At 42.9% G+C, this 18,206-nt stretch overlaps 1 protein-coding gene across 2 annotated transcripts in view; it reads right to left on the bottom strand.

Annotated features, from left to right (window-relative positions):
* Positions 1-18,206, bottom strand: part of SMAD3 (SMAD family member 3) — a 74,921-nt gene that overhangs the window by 34,964 nt on the left and 21,751 nt on the right. Inside the window, exon 1 of one of the 2 annotated variants that reach the window (XM_065076784.1) lies at positions 331-560. The exons of the other annotated variant lie outside the window; for it this stretch is intronic. The gene's annotated coding sequence lies outside the window, so the exon portion shown is untranslated. Of the gene's footprint in view, positions 1-330; positions 561-18,206 lie in introns of those variants that run through there. 2 annotated transcript variants of the gene reach the window in all.

The following is an 18,206-nucleotide window of genomic DNA, read 5'->3' as shown; positions in this document are numbered from 1 at the left end:
CACACCCACTCCAGCCTCAAAAACCAACTCGACGACACAAATTAGATTGCTCTAAAATACACACAGGCAATGACCAATCACACCTCCTCCTCACAGCACTACGTCTATTTACTAAGAGTCTGCATCAACTGTCTGCGTCGTACGTAACAGGATCCAGCTCCCTCTTCCCAATGAGACATGAAACACCAGCAAGTCCCACTGCTCTCTTTTTTCCTTATCCCATTCCCAAACCTCTGAGACTGCAGGTAACATTTCAAGACTTCATCCCCATCCTGGCACAGACCCACTGTGTAACAACAACGTTAAACCTTACTCTAGGAATCTACTCACCATCTGCAAACAGTGCTCCGCATCACCTCTAGTAGCCGCCTTCCTGGTTGTTTTCTATTTTGTTCACTACTTGCACCTCAAGACATTTTCCTGCACAAAATTGAAGAAAAAACAAACCAAACCCAACGCCACATAACGAATGAAGATCTACCACTTCTTTTCACTCTTAGCAACCAAAACAACTTGTCTGGCCTCATGTCATCCCACCCAATCTCTTCCTGCTCTCTGGCACATCAGATAAATATCTCGTTCCTGCAACCCATCAAAACCACAGCTGCTAAAATTATCATTCTGACCCATCAATCACACTCCTCTCTTAATCTGTCGGGTATCTTCTACGAGGCATGGAGTTCAAACAGCCTAGAGCCTTGTCCTCAAGGTACTCCAGCCTCTTTATATCCCATCTGAGGGCTCATCCCAACAGCAGCTTCTCCTCCCTCCTCCCAGATTCCTTGCTTGGCCTGGACACCCCCCATATGCTCCCCTCGGCTTCTCCTTCCCTTCCCACGTCTCCCCCTCTTCTTGCAGCCTTCATGAGATGGAAGGATGATCCTTCACCATCTCTTTTCTTTGGAAAGGCCAGTTAAACTGACTGCACCACATGCTATCAATGTGATGCAAGCAGACAAAAAGGTTTACAGGGAGGAGATGGTGCAAAAACATTAAAGTAATTAATATAGTCCATGGTTACACTTTTCTCTGAATATTCCCATGAGTACTGTCTTGCATCTTTTCAACTGCCAGCTATTCACTACAGGGACAGTCTGTATTTTTTCCCCCCCTTCTAAAGCAATAAGCACATTCTTGGCAGCTAAATTATTAATAAGGAACAAATGGTAATTGATTTATGGATGATCCTGAAAGAAAGGATTTGTCTTCTTCAGTCTTTTAAGTCACCGTGTCCGCACCGCTTTGTCCTGGTTCCATCCACCCCAAAATCTCCATCTCCCACCCAGACCAGTAACACAGCATATCCAGCTCAAAATTATCTGTGTTTACGTGACCTCTTTACCTCTGTGCTATCTGACCACTGACCAGATATTGGAGAAGAGAAACAAAGCATTTATTGTTCTTTCTGATTCTCTTTCTTTTCAGTCGGCAAGAAGAAACCTAACTGGATTAGTTCTTATGGTTTTATTTTTATCCATTGTGAGCTTGTGAAAAAAAAAAATACTCAAGGAAAAGATGAGTTTTGCATTCAGGCTTTGAATATGCTGAGCTTGGGGAATTAGCTCCTCGCTGCTGGTGGAAAGTTCCACAGTTCTGGCCCAGCTCTTTACACCAGGACTATCTCTCCTCCTCCTCCCAGCACTATTTTCTCACATTTCAGCTCCAATATTTGCAACAACGATTTCTGCTCCTGCTTTGCCGAATGAACTGAGGTCTTCCTCCATGCTATGAATACAGGCTTACTTGTAAAACAAGCTTGAGGAGCAGCCCCCGAGAGCAGCTACTCCACAGGCTGTTATGTTTATTATAATTAACAGCACCACACACATCCTATTGCTTTCATAACGCTCGCCACAATTTGTTTGGCACGAAGAACTGATCAGCAGTCGGCCTGCCACAAACTCAACCTTTTTTAAGTCGGGACCCACGGCTTTACTGAAAGCAACAGAAAGTTTGTTTCTAGAAACGTGATGGAGATGCCATGTAAAACTTCAGGTTGCTGCTTAAATGCTGGCTGAATCCTAAACAACGGGAACTCTTATATGAGGCAAAACCAGCCCTTCAAAGGCTTGCAGGCAAATATACTGTCACTGAATATTTTGTCATGGAAGCAAGAGCCTAAAAATATAACACAAGCAGATAATGCAGTGAGACAGGCCAGCGCACATCCTGTCTTCGCTCTGTAAACACCCCGATGCGAATTGGCACCATTGTACAAATCAGGCCACCCATACGAAAAGTAGGACAGGGGTTTGTAATAAACTGCGGCCTTCATCCCCGCACCACTACGCTCCTCATCCCAGATATCTGGCTTTATATTGGAAGAACAAGAAACGCGGTGGGATCGCAGCTGGGCTGCCCATCCTGTGGGCACGGCGGGGAGGATGTGTGGATGGAGGAGATGGTGTTATCACCCATTTTCTGATAAAAGCAGCACCTGTAGGAACCCTGTGCCCTGCACGTGACAGGAAACCCGGCCTGAGATGTGCTGACTCAGCGCCCGCCCGTGCCTTTGAACTCTTCTGAAAACTCTGTCTTGTCCCTGAAAGCAAAGGGCCGTTACTATCTCCTTTCTCTGTGCAGAATTCATAGAAAAGAAAAAGCATGATAGGTAACTAGAAGACATGATATCCTTCATTCCTTGTTCCCCTCAGCAAAATTTAGGCTTGAAGGGGAGAATATTTTGGTTAGTGTAAAGGAGAGAAAGGTAAAAGCCATACCAGATTGAAAAGAAGTGAAGCACTGAAGGCTCAGTTCTCCACCAAAAGAAAGCAAGATTCATTTCTTGTTCCAGTAGATGTATTTTAGGTAGATTTTGGTGAATTAGACCCCAGTTTTCAAGACCTTCAGATTCCTTTTAAGTCTTTTATTCCTATCAAAATAATCCTCATTGGTCCCACTACTTTTCTATATCACACATGTGATACATCCCTCTTGTGGAAGTCTGTCACAACACTGGAAACACTTCAGAGACTCCAAACCACAAGAATGGATATCAGACTTTAAAAGCATTCAATGCAGTTACACATAACAGTCCCTAAAACAAAAAAGCCATAAACAACCCTTGGGTACAACAATACACACAATCATTCAGACAGTCTAATCTTTCCTCAGAGCCTCCAATCGCCCCAAGCTATGTAAAGTTCTAAGGTGTAAAAGGGTATTCAGAAAGGCAAATAAAAACAGGTTCTCCAAACCTGACAGGTTAGTTACCTTCCAGGGAGGGAATGAGCAGAGCCCTCCAGCGGAACAGCATCGCTCATTTGCACATGTAATGAATTCAGTGAATTCCATCCCAGCCCTCTAGATCACTGACTTTTGAGGATGTTAATTGTTTGATGGTAGCATCCACTAATCCCCGCTAAACCCCAATCCAATATCAAGGCCAATACACAACCAGCATAAAAGAGAAAGTCCCGGACTCAAAGAGATCGGGATTTCCACTTACAACAGGATACGACAGGTAAATTAAAAGGCCAAACAGGAAGGAGCAGTTATCACAGGAGCAGTTATTATACACCAGAAGCATAAAGTGGCTTCATAGGGAAAAGAAATTAAGAAGATCACCACCACATTCTTTTTCCAGCAATTAGTCAGATTTTACTTTCAAAACACGTGTGCTAGAATCCAGGTGGGCAAATCTGGGAACCGTTTTGTTTCTTTTTACAGGCAGAGGAAGAAGAGGGGAAAATGCACAAACTAAAATATACACATGCACAAAACTAAAAATATACATTTTTCTGAAAATCAGATAGTGGCATGAGGAAGAGGAACCTGTAGGGAAATATGTATATCAGTAAAGGAAAGAGCATCAACACTTTTTACTCTGCAGATCGCCCTTGATAAATTCTCACGACTCTCTTAGGGATTTTTTAAATCCGTTTTTTATTATTACTCCTATTTTTAAGGCAGATAAGGTTGTCTCCGGTTTTGAAACTCCAACAAGGGCCAAGCACTCCCACACAGAAGACTTTCACTGCTATAAGAGCCCTGGCTGCTCACCCAGCTACTACTTAGTAGCTCTGGTGCAAGCAAAAAGCAGTACAGAGGCGCTAAGACCCTGTAGCGTCCCTGAATGCACAGTGCAAAGAAGGGGAAAACATAATTTACAAATGACTTTCCCCCAGAAGCCGCTGAGGGCTGAGCGGTGCCACACAGCACACATTTGCTTATAGAAAAGCTCTGTAACTTTGCCGCGGGTGGGAGGAGCGGGAGCCCCACGTGTGGCTGCGTGGGCAGGACCTGAGACTGCAGCACTGCAAATAAATACAGTTTAGACATGAATAATTGCAGAGTTTTAAGGTATTTGTTTATCACACAGCAATAAGATGGAAACTGTGGAATATAAAAGTGTTTTTTCTTGAGCCAAATCCTTCAGATGTTTTAAAAAAATTTAGTAATCAAAGACAAGGGCTGGAGAAGGAATCCTCACGACTGTGGCTGCTGCATTCCTGACTCGTCAGCTCAGGTGCATCCGGCACCTGCCGGACTGGCAAACGCATTCCCTCCTAATGGCTTCTTAATTGTTTTCTGACAGCCACGCTGCGTTCTCCAGGGGGCTGTGAAGGCAGAAATTTGGATGCCATTGTGCCATTTGTCACCAAGGGGCGTAGAGCAAAACTGGCCACCTGCTTCCCGTCTGTGTCCCCGCCGCCCTCACCTGCTGATGGCTTTAGAAAGCTCCAAGTGTGGTCCCCAGTGAATAATTCCTCATTATCCACGTCGGTGCTCCAGAAACACCCCCTCTACGTTACATTTAAGCATTAGCTAGGCTTTGTGCATTGGCTCCACTAATTTAACTGCTTAAATCTGAGCATATATAATACTTACAGGGCTCTGCAGAAAGGTGGACTGAGGAAGCCCTTAAATGCTTTGCTCAGTTAGGATGAAAGAGACTTCGAAATCTTAAAACACTGCTGCTATCTTAGACAACAATGTGTTTAAAAAAATAAAATAACAGGCCTTCAATATTTTCATTTCTATTATTTCAACCCCAGCGGGCAATACTGGCTAATGTACCTCAAGGCAACAAGTATACGTTTTTATTTAAAGACAATATTCGCTCCTACTCTGTTCTAAACTCCTATCTGAATAAAAGCCAACATATTGAGCATTTTGCCTCCTGCTGTAAAGATTGGACAATTGTAGGCCTTGTCTGGGGGATGAGGAAAAATAACACAGAATATCATGTGTCACTTCCTTTTACCTATGCTTTCATGCACAATAAATGAAGAAGGGTGGGCCTTTTCTCAAAGAAACTTTTCTTTAAAGCTCTATTTAATCAAATCCCTTCAGAACAAGTTCATTTGAATGTATTTAATTCTGAGACTGATAATAGTACAAGTGTATTGCATCACCTTCACTAGAACAGTAATGTCTTTTAAAGTTTCTTTTTAGTAGCTGCCTCAGACATGTCTTAGATAATTTTGTTGGCCAACTGAGGACTAACGCAAGACATATTCTACAAATAAATGCATTTCCAGAGCCTCAGTCTCAGAAGGTGATTTTGCAAATGGCCAATGAGAAATGCCTGCTTTGAAGTGTTCCTGGAAGCTGTTACAGTTGCTTAAACCACTGATCAAATCCTACCAAAAAAGGCCTAGTGAAATGTTACTGCAGACTAGGTTTATCTTTCCTATAAATGCAAACTACTGCATTAAAAACAGAACTTTCTTCTATGAAATACGCACTTTCACAGGTTTGGAGTGTTTAACTGAGGTGGCTAAAGTCAACACTTCATTTTCTTTCTTGGAACAGTTGAAAAAACTTAAAGCCAAACCTCAGTGAATGGAAAAGGTAACTTCAAAAGTCTTTCCCCTAAAAATAACCGATTAAGTTAGACCAGGCTATGTGAACAGTTCTGTTACCCACAGTGATACAAGGTTAACATCACTCCACTCCACTGTGCTCTATAAGGGATTTCTTAGCCAGCAGGTCTCCTGGTTTTCCCTTTGGGACAAACCCAACAAGGTGAAGTCAGCGAGAGTTCCCTTGGCTTTGTGCAGCCACCACACAAAGCAGACGAGATGCTCAGCCCCATCCTGCTGTTTTGCACAGCTCAGACAAGGGAAGCTGTGAAGGAAGCTCAGGATGGCACAGCCAGCGATGCTTCCACCCGGCATTTCCCAGGGAAGGACTAACAGCCCTGTGCCAGTCCCCTCCCAACACCACAAAGGACACATCTCAGTGCGTGGGAAGCTGAAAGAAGCTTGTCCCCAACCCAGAGAAGGTCTGGAAGGCTCTGAGTGTTCAGCTCCAGCACTGCTCCGAGAACCACGGCTTGTTGATGTTCCCTCCACAGCTGAGGATCTGGGCCAGTGAGTTCAAGAGTGGGTGTGAGACACTGCTGCTGCAGATTTCTGCCTCAGTATTGGAAATCACCACAAAAGGTCTATGGTAAGAGAAAATGAGGCTTGTAGTGCTCTGCGGGAGTTGCTGGGTGCTCAGCAAACCGCCATCAGGACGCTTATTCTCACACTTCATCAGACTTAATTTGATTGTGCACCTATTCAAGCAAACCTGGCCCAAGCTTCCCAAATCCACCTGGGTTCACGAGTGAAATCCCAAAGTGTTCTCTGCCCAACATTTAGCAGAGCAAACCATAGGAAACACACAAGGTTATTTCCATCATGGGGAGGGAACAGAAGTACTGACACTGCTACATAGAAAGATTCATTACATTTCTTCTTTAAGATTATTTTGTTCTACTTTGTATTTGTCACAACATCAAACCACTTTGACATATACTTTACACAGAATGTTTACAAGATGTGTGGGCAAATTTAGTGATACGTATTTTTTAAACTTGATTACATTCCCCCCCACACACAGAGACTGAGTTACTCTATACATAAGGTTCCTTTCACAGCACAAATGCCAGGACTTCCCATATGTGCTGCTGCTTGAGAACGGCATTGCTGGCAGGTCCTAATGCATCTGAGCAATGGCTTTAAGCTCCCAGCATTGCTTCAAGTCCTGTCTGAGAAGAACGCCCACCTGAAAAAACCCACCAAGGGAAGCCACAAAAAACAGAGAGACCAAAGGAGCTCACAGACAAACCAGAGTGCTTTAAGTTAGTAGATATTTCAAAGAAAGCATACAATGTGCTGCCAACTCGCTCGCAACAGAACATTTTATTTTCAAATGCTGTTTTATAACAGGGCTGGTTTCTCCTTGTCAGGAGCACAGGAATCCTCAAGGTGCCCATCCTGAGAAATGTCAGCATCACACAGATTGGGCTCCAAGGAGAAAGGGAGATTTTCAAACATGTCCTCAGTGAAATGCTGCCTGAGCCCCTTCCAGTCGGTAGGGCAAGAGCGGTACTGTTACTCTACCTTTAATGGAATTATTCGCTGGGCACATGCCTTCGCTTCTCTCATTTTGCTGCGGTTAACCTAACATTATGCTTTTATCGAAGATTTTTGCAGCAAGTATAAGGGAAATGACATCACCAGCACCCAGTTCAATCAGCTTAATACAGAAAGCTGCCTTTCAAAAATATATTTTCAGTGGCTTTTTAGCATTTGAAAAAAAGCTAGGGCATCCATGCCTCTAAAGTCACATAAAGAACTTCCAATTCAAACATCTGAACACTGACACATATTCATTCACTGTGCTGCTAATTAACCACAAGCTGATTTCCTTCAGCAGTGTGTTTATTTTAGCAGCATGGTTGTCCAGTATCCACCTTCCAGAACATGGCAATAATCAGGCTTCATAAAACAAACAGCTGTGTTCACTGCTATACTGAAAAAAAAATACTCATCGAATCAGTGTTTTGGCTTCCACCAAGAACGCAACAGGCTCTGATCAGATCTGGAAGTCTCAAATTAAAAAGAATTAAATGTTTCTCAAGAAGTTGATACTGACAGGCATCCTCCTTACTTGTGTTATTTATAGCTTGAATCTCAACTTTTTTGGAATAATCAATCCTTAAAAATCTAAACTAAGCCATGAGGTACTTTCCAAGCCAGCAAATAAACAACAGGCACCCACTGCCCAGGCCTCTATTACGAGTGTTGACTTTACGTCTGTGTCTGAACAAGGTGGTGGGAATTGGGCTTCAGAAAACCAAGGCAGCAGAACGAACCTTCTCAGCCCAGCGACCAACGTGCCTCATGGAAATCAGCCTCCACCTGTCTGGGCCACTTTGGGAGATGCCTTAAAACTTGGTTTTCTTTATTTCTGCAGCAAACACACTCTCCCTGAGCCAGGGCCCTCCCAAACATGGTCCATGAATGAAGAGCTGGTTTGCTGAGGCACATACCTGCCTACTATGGTATGAACAATGGCAGCACAAATCCAAAAGCACCAATGGTTATGGTGCAGAGCATCTACGCTGGCATTAGATACGAGCTCTTCTTCACTCTTTAGTCTTCTAAACAGATGAATGATTCTGTCACTAAGTATGAAATTAAATATGTGACTGGAGAATTAAGCAGAATTAAAACTCGCAGGCTAAATTCTGGCTTCATAACCCTGTATCCACAAACAGCTCCATTAAATTCCACTAACCGGAGAGGGTGCAGCTACCGGCAGAAGCCACAGCACAGTTTTAAAATAACCATTGCTGGGTTTGTTTGTTTCATTTACATTAAGAAATGCTTTTTGGTGGCATTTCAGAATAATTAAATCTTAAGTACGAAGTGTGATAAATGAAGGTCAGTATCACCATCAGCTGAACTGCGACTTGATTTCAAAAATATCCAAGTGTATATTCTTCATTGATGAAAAAAGCACACTTCCCAGTAATGATTCCCAAAGATCACAAAGTAAAAGCAATTTGCATGGCCAAAAAAACACAAGCCCTCAGAACAACATAAAAAGAGTAGCCTTGCTAAAAATGGATGCTTTGACCTCAAACTTGTGGGCTGTGTGTATTCACCGCTTTTTGTGGGAATGCATTCCCAAAGAACCAGCCTTCCTTCATGTGGGGTGTTGCTGGTTGAAACAATTGAGGAAGACGTTTTTTATTCTCCTTGTTCTTCCTGCTACCAACTGTTACTCACGTTTTGTTTCTGTTTATGCAACCAAGTCCTTTCACTCTTTACCATGATCTAACTACACTTCTAACCAAGATGCGGGCTTCGCGTTATATGCTGTTAGCTGTGCAAGCACCAGAAGGTATTTCAAACTGGCATCAATCCCCTACATGACACTGCCACTCTCCTTTTCTCCCAGTGAGGTGTTTCACGTCTCACCCTGGTGCAGTTCTGGTTTGCTCCAGTCTGGTTCTGCACAGCTCTGATCTCTGATGAAGACTCAGAATGGGAAACCTCATCTCCTTTATCTTTTGTTTTCACCAAGCCAGGCCTGAAATCTTCATCGGCACAGCAATGTAAATTAGAGTATGATTCTTGTAATTACTTTTTCACCAAAAGTCCTACTGTTGATGCAGTGGTATCAGTAAGAGACATCTTTTTTTACCATTATAAATTATTTAACATTCAGAACGGATATAAAATTCTACTGGCAGACCGTTTTGCTACCTTGGAGAATATTACTAAAGGCACAGTATTGCCCAGTACAACTTAGCTTTTTGGGGTTTTGCTGAAATGCATGATTTCCACCCCTGGTTAAATTCTTGAGGCTGGTTGGATTGCTCTGTAGCCCAGAAACAAGAGCCACCTGAAATGCCAGATTTTCACTAGAGGAGATGTACAGTCCAAATGCCTTTCCCTCACATGTCTCTGTTGGAACTTTCAGAAAATGTAGTGGCGAGCCAGGATACAAACTGATAGAAGATCCTCTGTACTGGGAGGGGACCCTCCCACAAGACAGAGTTATACAAGATAATTGACCAAAATTAACTGAGTGAAGTCATAGAGAGACCAAATGTTTCACCAATAAAAATTTAAAAAGATTCACAGTTCCAAACTACAACTCATTGGCTGTACTTATTTGCCTTAAAAATACCTCACCCAATGAACAGATTTAGTCACTGCTCTTTTCCTCCTACTACTCATGACTCTTGGCAAGTCAAGGTTTGATTCCATTTCTCCTGAAAACTGGCATTAGTTTCTTTTTTTAAAAAAATACCTAAGTAACTTAGAAGCTCAAGTTGAAAATCTTGCTTCATCGCCTTCATGCAACCTGCAAGGTATTTCCAGCTTCCAGCAACCCTCCTGGCACATACTGACCCATTATGGCTCCATATGGCATCAGGAGGTATTTTGCAGCAGAACAATCCTAACCCAGCCACTTTAGGAACCAGTTCAGGTTTTAAAATCAGCTTTCTCTATGAACTACACAGTCCACTCCTTAATAAAAGGATGCTGCAATTCAGCCTTTACACCATAACAACTTTGCTTGTGATGCTGAAATTCTACATTATGCTTTCAAGAGCATCAAGTTTTCCCTCCTTATATAATGACATAACAAAGTGTTTATGATAACCTAAAAAGAAAACTGCATTTTGTATGTAATTACACAATCATATGGTCCCCATTACCACAGTATCCAGTGCCTAATACACTTTGTGTACTTGTCTCAGTGCCCAAAAAAATTATTTGCTCAGTTTTGAAGAAAGGAAGCTGGGGCAAAAGGAGACTCACTGATCTGAAGTTATGATGAGAACAGGAGTGCAAGTCCACCCATCCTCCATTATGCCTAATATTTAATGCTGTTTCCATGTCACGTATGTGTATAAACATTCTTTGCAGAAAGTAACTGCAACAAGAAATAACAAACTTTATCTTATATCTCACAGTGGTAAGACAGGAAATTCTTTTTTAACAATTTATAGTAGTAAAGAGTAACATTTACTCTGTATGTGCTGTTCTAATATAGACATTTCCAACAGTTTCCCTGCATGTTACAGTCATCCTGCCTAGAAACTTCCAAAATTATGTGTGTGCAGGGGGAAGTGATCCTGCTGTCGTCCTCGCCATCATGCACACCCTGTTATCTTCTATAGAGAACAGCCACCCTGCTGTACCAGGCAGAGCCCAGGACAGACACACACACACATCATCCCAATTAGCAACTCCCTTGTTGCTCTTGAGAGATTTAGGACTTTATCCACAGCTCAGGAAGAGCTTGTGAAATGTACATGTGCTTTGGATACGGCTAGTCGTGTCTGGGTATATATTTACTTAGTATAACTCAAAAAAAAACCAAAACAAAATCTTCTCACAGTCCAAGGGTTACACATCATTCCCAGGTCGCTTCAGCAGTGAATTCCGCAGATCGCCTTTGCTCAGCCTCTCCGGGTCTCTTACAGGTCGCTATAAAAATGAAATACCAGCATCCCCCTCTTGAAAATTACAATGTCTTCGTCTCATCTACACTATGTGGTCTGGTAAAACCAAATACATTTTGAATGAGTATGGAGTGAGTATATACAGTGGCAACCTTTTATTCATTGGCTGTTATTTAAAAAAAACAATAATTTGGAGTGTCTCCTGTGGGAATTCCATTTGCTTAGTCTGTGCAGGAGGCCTACAGAGTTACTCAGAGAAGAGCTTCACTGGAGCTCCTCCAGAAAAGTAGATACAAAACTAAATTCAAGCACCCATGTTGCAGACTCCACACTTCACCAAAAACCCCTCCCCCTCATACTGACAAACAGCAAAATTCACCTTCTAAGGAATCAATAAAATACAGATGTGAAGTACGCATGCAGTAAAACTGCAGGCGTTCGACAGCCCCCTCCAAATGGCATCATTGACAGTGAGGGGCTCAAAGATCTGCAGAGCCAACACCAAAGCAGACAGAGCAGGGAAAAACCTCTTCTTGCCAACCTTTTCCCCGCAGCTGAGCAGACATCAGGCCATCTCCGTGAGGATGCAGGATCAGCTCCTCGCTGCAGAGCTCGGCCGTCAAGTGCATCCGTGGCTCCGCCCGGTGCCTTTGCTGCCCACAGTGACCCCAGTGCCAGCAGGATCTCCTGGGGACTCCCCTCCGCTCACCTCAGTTACTCTGAACTATCCAGCTGCAATGTCAGGGGCCCAGAAAATCAGCTTCACACTACTTTTGTTACATTGTGTTACTCAGCTGCAAATTCCAACCTGAGAAACAAACACCTCTACATCTTTTGGGCTTTTCTTTGATCAGCTGTATGCACAACTTGCTGGCCTTTCTCTAAAAAGTGTCTGGCTGTAATACAGTAACTTTTAAGAGCATTAACAAGAAACCCCCCCACTAATTCTGCTGAAAACCAAAATAGCCACTGGAAGTGACAGGAGATACCAAAAGCTGAAAGTATCGTGCCAGGAGCTTAAAGGAGATCTGTAGCAGGCCCCAGCACCAGCTAACAGCATGTCAGCATGTTACTGTGAAACCTCTATATGTGTTGACTCTGCAGGTCCAAGACATGGTACCCTCAATGTGAAGTGGCAAAGAAAAAGTGTAAGATAATGAGGCAGAGGGAAATGGAAATACAGAGTGTCCCTGTAATGGGCAAGGGGGAATGTCACACTGAGTGTCGGGCACATCATGGTAAAAAAATGGAGATGGACTTGCTGGTGAGAATCAAAACCAGCCAAGAGAGAAAAAAAAATGATGGACAGGCAACCAAGGAAAATGGAAAAGTGGTAAAAGTGGTGACAGAATTGTAGAGAACTCCAGAGGTAGATGGAGTGGAAACCATCATAGTAGGGAAGGAGGGAGAATGACATGTGGCTTTTGGCCTGAGCCAAGGCGATGGGACAGTGAAGGGGCTCTGGCGGGGACACATCACCTCTGCCAGGGGCTCGAACCACAGAGAACAAGCTCCTATCGGTATTTCAAACATCCTCATCTCATTAGGCTGCTATAAAACTGAAGTCACGGTACAAAGTTAACCTCTCCTTTGCAATACCAGTTTACAGCGGCATGCTGTAAGGGAGCTGGCACACGGCTTTTCTGGAAGCTGCCAAGGCACAAGCGAACACTCAAACCTCTGATTAAAAACTCCTCTGGAAGCCAAAAGTGAAACAGTCGTAACACCTGTGAGAAAGGCAGCACTAATTAACTCAAGAATCTCCCACCTTGTTAAGCGTTACATTTCTTGACAGTATTTCAAGCACTGGGCCAAAAAATACCAACATCTGCAACGAAATTCCAAACTCGCAAAGAACAACTAAAAAAGCTCCCCACACACATGTGCGTACCAAACCCAGGATATCTGGGGCACAACAAGGAGAAAATAAAACAACACCAGCCAGGGAGATACAGCAGAAAAGTTGAATGGTTTTTAATAAGCAGCACATATCAAGTGAAGTGATGTACAACTTAAAAGTCTAGAAGTTTAGAGGAACAACAGAGTATTAATCCCAAGGGGAAGACATTTTGCTCATATACCTTCCCTGGGAAAAAAAACAAAACAAAATAAAAACCCACCACAAGCCAGAAAACTAGTAAGTTTTAGGAGATTCTACTCTTCCGACAGGCATCATATAAATAGATGCAAATATATAATTATTTGGTAGGTTGGTTGTATGAAGTTTTAAATTAAAAGTTTTTCTTTCCAGTGTTCTATGAACTACACAGAAAAGAACTTCAAGTTTAAATAGGGTGGCACTGACCTTCCTCTAAAATTTGGACCATGTTACAGAGAAACTGTTGCAATTCCGAGCGCATCAGGGTCAGACAAAGTTCAGTCTTCCCTTTGAACTTTCTTCCCTCTGTGGGCTACAGTCAAATCCTCTGTGTTATTTTAACATGGTTTTTAAAGTTTAATTTCCTTTTTGTGGCTTTGCATTATTAACATTATTGACGTTAAAAGTGATATGCAGCCCCCTTTTCATCTTTCAGAAAGCGTGGAAATATTTGCGGGTTCCTGCCCCCTCCATTAATTAAAAACTTGCCTCAGCAACCCTGTGTAGCTGCAGCACAGAAGTCAATAGGAGAAATCCTTTTTCCTTGGGTGGAACCAGGGTTTCTCTAATCCCCTGTGCCCAGGAAGGGCTTTGCAGTTTAGCAGAGCAAAAAACCAGCGTTCAGCTTCAGCAAGAGCGCTCTGAATTGGTTCCTTTTGGGTCCGAGCCTCAGCGCTTGACACACGGTAATTTAAAACAAGCAAAGTGAAGAGGTGTTTTAAACAATTCTCACTGTGAACCCTGGGAGCAGAGCAGTGACAAACTACACCAGCAAAGCTTTGCAGTATTCTGCTTTAAATCAACATCAGCCGTACCCACCTAAACCAGAACAGGGCCAATACAGAGGAGTGCGAAAATCTGGGATCCAAAAGGCCATTTCCAGAAAGTATCACACCAAGATTAACCTCAGCCTAATGCGGAGCACTGAGCTTTGCTTTTTTCAAAATAAGCAATAATAGCAAATAAGCAATAAGCCAATAAAGTGTTGACAAACCAAAGTCAGCTGGAAAATAAAATTCCATTCTCCAATGAGTACTATGCCTAACTTGTTCTTTTTCTTTTTTCTTTCATGTGGAACTCCGTCCTCATTCCATATTAATGCACTAAACTAACTTGAAAAATCAGGTCAGCAAAGCGTGACTCAAAGCGGGGCTGGTGAGCCTCCAGCACTTGTGGAAAAAAATAAGTAAATATCAAGGTGCTCAGTCAGAGATACTTTTAAAAATCCAGGAATACAGCTTCAGGCATCTCGTTTTGCAGCATCTTTGATTCTAGAATGAAAACAAACAAAAAAATACAACCAGCAAATAAATCCTGTTAAGATCCTATAAGCTTTTCTTCAGCCATCGCTACTTGCCATAGGAAAGCAGAAATGATTCATCTAACTCTGAAGCACTGAAAAAAAGTCACTTAACAGACACGAGTTAGCAAGGACAGTTTGCTGACAGTCCTTCCGCGATGACAGGCTTCTAAAAGATATGCCAGTTACAATAAATATTTCCAAATTAGATATCTGGCATTAAGTTGAGAGAGCCAAAGGCTTAAAGATGTCACATAACATAAACGCAGCTCTGTTTAACTTTGCAGTGAAAACCCCAGGCTTGTTCTCTTTTATACCTTCTCCCCCTCCCTTTTTTTGATATGCCCAATCCATGACCAACACAAGAAATCACTTGCGCTCCACTGTGACTAATATTTATCATTTGTACATAAAGTGGCCATTATTCACCCAAATGCGGATTCAGCAAGTGCTTTTCAAAATCTCCCACCCCCCAGCAAGAACCGCAAACCAAACCAGCCGCCCACAGCCCGGCTGGAGCTGCCACCACATTCCTGAGCGCTGAATAACGGAGCCTCTTGGAGTCCACACTGGGATTTTCTGCTGCTCCTCAAACCTCCAGACAGACCTGCCCCTGGCGCAGGATGGGCAGCTCGGGGCACACCTCGCACGGCCACTTTAACTCTTTTTTCTTTTTTTAAGCATGGCTTAAAACCAAGATGGGCTTGACTGATTTTTATTACTTAAAAAAAATAAAATAAAATAGTTTGTCAGTTTTGAAAAAGAAAAAATGAAAAGGGAAAAGGAGGGGGGAAAATGGGGAAAACGAGGGAAAAAAGGGGGAAAGCAGGGCGGCAGAAAAAGGGGGAAAAAGGGAAAAATAAAGCATAAAAACCTAATCCCCTCAGCCGTGTCCTAGCTCTGTCTTGGATTCACTGAAAGCAAGAAGAGGTCTGAGATGCAACCCCTGGGCTACTCTGTTCCCAAACGATGCCAGTGATGCCACACGCGTCCTTGCTGATCCAGGCGCGAAAGTCAAACGTGACACCAGTTTGGTCCAAGAGCAAGAGACCCACCCAGAGCTCACTTGTTCACTCCCGAGGAAAAAAGGCACTTTATTCGAAGGGTCTGCAAAGCCCACACAGGCTGTTTTGGGGCTGCCATACTGGGAGAAATCCCAGTCTGCTGTGCCAGGCTTGGGTCCCCTGTTTGCGCAAAAAGGGACAGGACCTGTCCCCCGGGTCCGCAGTGGATTTTCTTGCAGCACTGATCCCGTTTCTCGCTGCTTTGCCCATCCACCCCAGCGAGGCCTCCTTGCACTGCTGGATATAATACAGCTCTGGGGAATGGGGGCAGCTGCTCCAGGCTAAAACTGGAGAAATGTCCTGAGAAAGGGATCCTGCCTCAGGCTGGAAGGCTCACACAGCCTCCGGCAGCTGCAGAAGCAATTCTGGACTGTGGAACCACTGAAAGCCAAGGGCCCCCCAGGAACCAGTCCCCTCGGAATAAAACCAGAAATATTCTCAAACGATGAAAGCAGACCACAAACACATTCTCAACAATAGGCAGATAAATTGTTTATGTTTAAAATCACTTCTTTACCTAACATGAAGTTCAGGGCTTCCAGTTGCTCCACTTGGCTCTAAGCCAGTCAAGTGACAGTCAAACTGGTGGCACCAGTGGGAATGCCTTGTAAATGTTGATATTCTGTACAATGTTTACCCTCCACATTTCCCAGGGCTGAAGAGAAAGCACCTGATAAAGAATTTCTGCACCACACGACAGTAATTCCCAGACTGGTCACCTCTCTGGCAGCAGCTGGATTTGAAGATCTTTAATGGGAAGCCAGGTATCTCTCTTGAACTTAAGTCCTGTATTTTTCTTTTGTCCAGTGCTAATGTAATATTCCCATGGTATGGAGTAGTCACAGAGTAAAGCATCACCATCCAAACACTGTTGTACCACAAGCTGCATACCTATTTATTTATTGGGCTGGGGAAAGAGTCCGATGCTTTGGGTTTGCTGCTCCACTCCATGTTACATCTTACCCGAGTGGACTTGTATAGTTGAGGCAAAAAAAAGAGCCAACAATTCAAATACTAAAGATTTAATAAGAGGGTTGAGTAACTGAGTAAAACTGAGTTAAAAATGAGTAATTTTTTTTGCTGTAGAAGTCAGTCATCCTATGCCATGTGCTGGACCACAGCACAGAGACTTTGTTTTCGTTTGCTTCTCGCTTTGCCAAGATCTTTACGGGAAGGACTGGAAACTCCTGTGATGCATCGCGCGCCAGCTTTGATCCAAGGCAGGTACCCAACTGGTGAGCCAACATGATAATCCTGTATTGCTAAACCCATTGTTTCCCTGAAAAACCCTGAATCACATTCCATACCGGGCTGGCCAAGGCCAGCGGATGTTCCTTTCTGCACAACCTGTCACCACCGCTCCCAAGACAGTGAGAAATTGCTCGAGAGAAACAAAGATTCCCCCAGGCTCTTCCAATGGGAAAGCCTGGCCCATTCTCCTTCCTCCCCTCACCTTTGTGTGCTTACATGTGAATAGTCTTGGAGACAAGGACAAAATATTTTAAAATAAAAAACTTTGCTACCGTGAAGCCTAGGGAATTTTGTCCATAAAGAATGACAGTCCAGGCTTCAAAGCAAGGAGTTATTCTTTAGGGGAATAAAATAAAAGTTTTTGTTGTGTAACTGGATGGAAGAAGGAACTCTTAAAAAGCTAACTTAATGAAATGATTCCAAGTAAGTTCTATCCTCCCCTTACTGATTGACTGGGTATCTAGCACTTATCATCTTATAATGGTATAAACACAATCAATAGCTCCCCAAGTAATGTCAGCTGCTGGCTCATTTACACTTCCATAGTTGCCATCTGCTATTCAAGCCATTGTAACACAAACCATCAGCCTCGGATCTGTAACTAGCACGGTCAAAACAAAAGTATTGAAAGACAGAAATTTTATCCATATTCCCAATGGGTAAAGGAATACATTTAATCCAATTACAGTTTTATCACTCTTAGTTTTTCAAGTTTTGTTCACACAGCCAGGAAATTGTGTTACAGTATCTGTTTATTTGAATTCAGCAAGCAGCCCTGCATTTCAGAAGGAAATTAAAGACACTCATTGATATCCCAGGTAAATTAATTAAGACCTGGGAATTCCAAATTGAAAAAAAAAAAGGCTAAATGATCCTTATCTGCCTCCTGAATGCCTCCTATAATTTTCAAACTACATTTTATCTAGGCTCATGGAAGAAAAAGATGCCTAGCCTACATTACAAGCAAGTGTCACTCAGGAGGACTTCTTGATTCTTTTTGAACAGAGTATTCAGAATATTAATTGTAAATGCATGCTGTTAGTCTGCCATTAGAAAGATTTCTTTTTTAAAATCTGCGTGTTATTTCCCTTTGAAATCACTGCTGGCAAACTACAGGGCTGTGAAAAACTACGACAGAAATATGCAGAATGACCTAAATGCTTATACCTAACAGCTCAAGCACCTAGTGGGTGTGCAGTGATGGAATTTACTCCTCCAGAACTGCTTCACAAAACCACGCAGTTACTACAGCACAGGATGCAAATTCCAGATTTGATCAGAAAAGAAGCAGAG

Source organism: Columba livia, chromosome 11 (assembly GCF_036013475.1).
Source record: "Columba livia isolate bColLiv1 breed racing homer chromosome 11, bColLiv1.pat.W.v2, whole genome shotgun sequence".
Taxonomy (NCBI): Eukaryota; Metazoa; Chordata; class Aves; order Columbiformes; family Columbidae; genus Columba; species Columba livia.
This window is presented reverse-complemented; position numbering and strand designations above follow the sequence as displayed.